This window comes from Ursus americanus, chromosome 9, assembly GCF_024610735.1.
Source record: "Ursus americanus isolate L20-20 chromosome 9, mUrsAme1.1.p, whole genome shotgun sequence".
In the NCBI taxonomy this organism is placed as follows: Eukaryota; Metazoa; Chordata; class Mammalia; order Carnivora; family Ursidae; genus Ursus; species Ursus americanus.
In genome coordinates this window covers 81,038,943-81,045,204 of record NC_142135.1, presented here as the reverse complement: position 1 = coordinate 81,045,204, position 6,262 = coordinate 81,038,943, and the positions used below count along the sequence as shown (strand labels likewise).

Below are 6,262 nucleotides of genomic sequence, written 5' to 3'. Positions count from 1 at the left end.
GGTAGAAATGAAACCTGCTAACTCCCCAGCAACTGGTTACATTTTGTCCCCAAACCTTCCTTCCTCTTTACCTCAAGGTTCCTTCTGCTCCTGCTCTCTACTTGAATGATTTTCACGCATACAGTTTTATATATGTCCTGGTCTCATTTTCATAATTTCAATTGTATTGTGAGGTGAATTATCTTCAAACAACCCGTATCTTCTTTAAATTGATATGTGAAGGGGTTTCAATTGTTCATCGCTTTTTTTCTCTAATATTAGATTCATGGAAATAAAGCATTATGTTTTGGATATTTCATTCCAACAGAGCACAGTCTAGCAGAGCAAGCTATCTCTATCTTTGGAAAGCAAAAATAAGTCTTAAGAAACATCACTGTTATTTTAAAAAACTTACGGAACGCTCATTACGTGCCATAGCATGCTCTGTGGGTCTCCATGTATTAACTCATTTAATTCTCACAACAACGCTATAAGGTAAATACTTTATCATCTCTATTTTACAGATGAGGAAATTCAGGGACAGAGAAGTGAAGCAACTCACTCAAGGATACATAGTTCATAAATCAAGGAGATGGAGATTGAAACTCAGGTAGTCTGTCCCCAGAATGTTTGCTATTAGTTACTAAGTAATAGTGCTATTTATTAAATTGTTCCTATATCATTTTTCCTATTTCCTCCACTAATTTCAAATTTCCTCTGGAAATTAGAAAATCAATAAACATCACTTGTAATAAATATAGAAGTGTTCATATTTAGGAAAAAGTAAAATCACCTATAATCCCACAACTTTAGAGACACTGTGGTATAAAGTCTAAATATTTCCATATATACGTTTATATTACACATAATGTCTTGTTTTATAATCTTTTTTTAACTTAATGACAAAGTATATATCTTTTTAGTTTCATTTAACCAAATTTCCAATTTATTCTATGCACACAGAAATCCTATAAACAGAGTTTTAAGTACATATAAAAGTTCTCTTCCTTATTCATATAGCAAAAGCATCTCATAGGCTATTATGATAACTGTCCTGTCTTTCTCATGACTGGATTTTTCCAAATATATGGTGATGCTTTTCTGTTCAGCAATATTTCTATAACATCCTTTAATACTTCACTGTAATATGAGGAAAGTTCCAGATATTCTGTAATGACTATACGCATTTTATTGGAGGCAAAAAATGAAGAGGAAAGTTTGTACTTTTGCTAGTTTTACTGTATTAGATTTAGGATCTACATGGGAATGTGGTGTGTTGAGGTCACTCTGTGAGGACATTGTCATGACAAGGAGGTCACTGGCTTCAGACTGGTTTCCATTCTCCCATCTGTGTGCAGCTGTCAATAAGTTCAATTCACAAAGTCATTTGGTGAAGATTTATTCTCCATCAAATCTCCCCTAGGGGCTTCTAAGCCCCTGATTTTGCTCCATGTCTTCTTGAACTTCCCAGTATGAATGTTTGGGAAGACTGCCACTTAATAGTGTCTACCTTGTGCCAGAAATTGTGCTAACTACTGGGGTATACAAAGTTAGCTAAAAGCTCCTTTTCTCAAAGAAATCACAGTTGATAATGAAGAACTAATATTATAAAGAAGGTTCAAGATACAACAGTAGTTCGTAGACATTACTCTGCTTGGGGTTGTCAAAAATACTTCAGAGTAGCTTGCATTTCATCTAAGTTTTGAAAAATAAAGGAAAAAGGGAATTAACATTTCTGCTGCATAGTTTTACCCATATACTCTCAAATCCTCATAACATCTGGAGAAGTAAGTTAGACACCTCCCATCTCATGGACAAATAAATGCCATCGGCATAACTGGCTAGTGTACCCTAGTTTATATAGCTCACAAGTGGCAGAACTAGAATGGCGACCAAGCCTATTGGATCAAAGAGCCAAAGGTGGTTCCACACTGTAATGCAGGAATAATACACATGAAAGTATATGAAAGAGCTGAGAAATGTGAAAGAAAATACTAATGTGTTCAGTTCATAAAGGTCTTATGTGATATGCAACTGAATTTTAAATACCCTGGATGAGAGAACCGAAGGATTAAATTGGAAATATGACCATATTTGATTTTTAGATAGACAAATATGAAAGCAGAGTATAGAACAAACTACACTTAGCTAAGATTGGAGGCAGAGAGATCATTCAGAAAGGAAAAATTAATAAACCTGAAATAAAACTGACAGTGGAAATGAAGAGAAGGACACAAAACAGAAATATTCAGGAAGGAGGTAGAATTTCCTATCTGGCATATAAAGTGAAAGAGGAAAAAAGGTGCCTCAGAGATTCTTGGATTAAGCACCTGAGAGATAATGATTATGGTATTTCCTGAGGCATTAAAAAGAGGATAAAATCATGAGTTCAGCCTTGAACAATTTAACTTTGAAGTGCTTTAGGAATGTCCATTTATGTATTACAGTACAATCTTGGATATATTATGCTAGAGTGCAGGAATAGAACTGTAGATACAAAAATCCTTGTAAGTGGAGAGAAGTTAAAACAATGAAACATGTTTGAAATGAAAAAAATATATGTTTTATGTCTCCTGAGTTATATCAGCACTCAAAAATATGCAGGAAAAAAATCCATGCATCGGTGAAAGACACAAAAAAGAAGTTAGAAATATAGGAGAAAAATCAAGAGAGCTCAGATATACAAATATTACAAATACATCCAGCTTCAAGTAATATTGCCTTATTTACAATCTCTTAAAGTAAGTTTTTATTTTTCTCGCATTACAAGATATCAGAAGGTAGGCCTTTGCTGACATGAGTCAAAGACCTTTAAGACTGGATTATTTTTCTCTCTGTTCATAATATCGTCTTTAACATGTAGATACCCCAAAGCTCATGGTTGCTGCATCTTTGGGCATCACATTAATACTGAATGCAGGAATAAAAGAGCCAGAAAGAGAGACTTCTCCACATTAATCTTTGTATTTTAATCCGGGAAAGAAAACTTTCCACAGAAGGCATTGTTATGTATCTCATCAAAACTCGGCTACATGCCCCTCTTACACCAATCCTTGGCCAAGGCACATAGATTATCATATTTCATCCCAGGGTAAGATAAGAACCTACCTTCTTCCAAAATTCAGAAATTTCCATCAAATACCTAAACAGATAGGTAAGTTCTCTTAGCACAAACTGGTATGGAAAAGGCTTTGGGATAGGCAGCAAATACATATACAGCAACCAATGACAGAAGAAATTTCAAAAACAATGGAAGATCAATAGTACCAAATTTGGAGAACAAGTATGTTAGATAAAGACTGAAAACTGATTATTATATATGATATTTTTACATGTAGACTATTGTGTGTTGAATCCCTGGTGACATCTTTAAAAGGATTTCCTGAAGTGCAAGCTAGCTTGTTTTGGTTGTTCAATAAATAGAATGTATGAGATAAATAAATTTACCTGTGAAGGGTTTGAGAGAGAAAGAAAAATAAGAAAGTTCTCCCCCATCCCATTCTTAACAGATCTGATTTTTGAAGGAGAGATTCTATGTGTAACACATCAAGGGAATTGAAAAGTTGAGATGGAAGTAAAAGGTTGATGCATCTAGATCCTTGGGGAGAGCTAGAGTATATTTAGAAGTGCTGGCCTTCAAGAGCCCAGAGCATTGGTTAGGAGCATCATTCCCAAGTCCTAAAACTCTTGATACACTCCTACTTTTGCCACCTCATTTTTCTGAGGCTCAGTTTCATTTATGGAATGGTGATAATAAAAATGAACCTATCTTATAAAGTCATTAGGAGGCTTGAAAGAATGAGAAACAAACTGAGGACTTCAGAGGGGAGGGGGGTGGGGGAATGGGATAGACCGGTGATGAGTAGTAAGGAGGGCACATATTGCATGGTGCACTGGGTGTTATACACAACTAATGAATCATCGAGCCTTACATCGGAAACCGGGGATGTACTGTATGGTGACTAACATAATATAATAAAAAATCATTAAAAAAAAAAAGGAAAAAAAAAAAGAAATAATGTACCTAAAACAATGCCCTAAATATTGAAAACACTCAATTCTGTTACCTGGGATCATTAGAATGATTATTAAGTATTAATCATGATTATATTTACTAATCTTTACTCTGACATATACAATATTTTAGTTTAGTTTATCATTAAATAATCTGTTTACTAAAAGTGGTCATGAACCAAATGTAATAATCATGTCATGAGCTGAGTATTAAAACTATTGAGCCTGGGGGTGCCTGGGTGGCTCAACTGGCTAAGTGTAAGACTCTTGGTTTCACCTCAGGTCATGATCTCACATGTCATGCGATTGAGCCCCAAGTCAGGCTCTAGGCTCAGAAGGAGAAGGGAATCTGTGAATATTCTCTCCCTCTGCTCCTCCCCTCACTCATTCTCTCTGTCTCAAATAAATAAATAAATCTTTAAAAAAAATTAGTGAGCTTGTGCACCTGAGTTCCATGTAAATTTAAAAAGCCCAATGTAGGCAGTGATGGGCTATGTTCAAGTCCTTTTGTCATGGTGATCTCTATAATTACAGTGAAAAGGGAAGAATTAAGGGGCTAAGAAAACTTCAAGTAAGAGAATATAGAATTAGTGTAGAAGTATTAATAAGGATGTGACAGAAGAGATGATAATCATAAGAGAACACACTTAGGGTTAGGGCAATGGTCAGGAAAATGATTGAGAATCTTTGAGAAAACTTAAAATGAGTTTTAACTATGGGAATAAAATTAAAGGAATCCCTCTTGCTCTATTTGCAAAATTTAGTGTCACATTTTTTCCCTCAAATACTCCCTTTATATAATGAATTTGGTGCTAACCTTATTTTTTCCACATCCTTTTTCCTCTCTCAGTCAATAATATCTAACTTAATTTGCAAAACAAACAGGAAATCTATGTTCCTGACACTGATACTTACTCTTTTTCATTTTTATCCTCACGTCACTTGAAAATCAGCTCTCCTGTCCCAGTCAATGGGTGGATTAAATGACTCTGTGGTCACTGAGATTGTGTTCCTGGCCCTTTCTTGTTCTTGGGAGAAAAAATTTTTTCTCATCTTGTTCCATTCTTTGCTCTACTTAGTGATCATGTTGGGAAACGTTTTTGTTTTGTTTCTGGTAATCTTTGATTCTTACCTACATTCTCCTATGTACTTCCTTCCTGGCCAACCTGACACCCATTGACGTGGGTCTTTCATCTATCGTAGTCCCCAAGACAATCAAAGACCTTTCAAGTGAATGCAAAGTAATTTCTTTCCAAAGCTGCATGACACAGATATACTTCATCCACATCATGGGAGGAGTGGAGATGGTGTTACTCATAGCCATGGCATTTGTTTTTTTTTGTTTTTTTTTTTTTTTAAGATTTTATTTATTTATTTGACAGAGAGAGAGACAGCCAGCGAGAGAGGGAACACAAGCAGGGGGAGTGGGAGAGGAAGAAGCAGGCTCATAGCAGAGGAGCCTGATGTGGGGCTCGATCCTGTAACGCCGGGATCACGCCCTGAGCCGAAGGCAGGCGCTTAACCGCTGTGCCACCCAGGCGCCCCATAGCCATGGCATTTGAAAGGTACACGGCAATCTGTGAGCCTCTTCACTATTTAAACATCATGAATCCTAAAATATGTGTTTCATTTGTAATCACTGGATGGGTAACAGGAGTGATTCATGCTATGTCTCAATCTGCTTTCATTATAAACTTGCCCTTTTGTGGTCCAAATGAAGTAGACAGCTTTTACTGTGACTTTCCCAGAATCATAAAACCTGTATGCAGAGATGCAGCCAAGTTTGAGTATATTATTGCTGCCAACAGTGGCTTCATGAGCATGGGCACCTTCTTCCTGCTGATCTTTTCCTATGTCTTCATTTTGGTCACTGTCTGGAAATGTGCTTCAGGCTGTGGTGGTTCTATTTTTCACTCCATGCATGATTCTCTACGTCTGGCCTTTCCCCACATCATCAAGTGATAAATACTTGTTCATTGTCTACTTTGCTATCAACCCTGTCTTGAATCCTGCCATCTATACATTAAGGAACAAAGGCATAAAGGCAGCAATAAATGATTGTGCAAAAAGATATCTTATTCCAGAATCTGTTGACCACATATGTTTTTAGAGCTTTAAAACTAAACATCCAACAGCATGCTGGCCCATCTCAACTTAGGCACCACCAATTTAACATATCCTGAACAAACGCATCATCTGCCATCCCAAGCCTGCTACTATTTCATCTGTGGAGTATAAGACCATTACCATCAACATTATGGGAAATGAA

General features: G+C 36.3%; 1 pseudogene; it reads left to right on the top strand.

Moving 5' to 3' along the window:
* The first annotated feature begins 4,963 nt into the window (after positions 1 to 4,963).
* LOC123786336 (olfactory receptor 4F21-like) lies at positions 4,964 to 6,087 on the top strand (annotated as a pseudogene).
* The last annotated feature ends 175 nt before the right edge of the window (positions 6,088 to 6,262 follow it).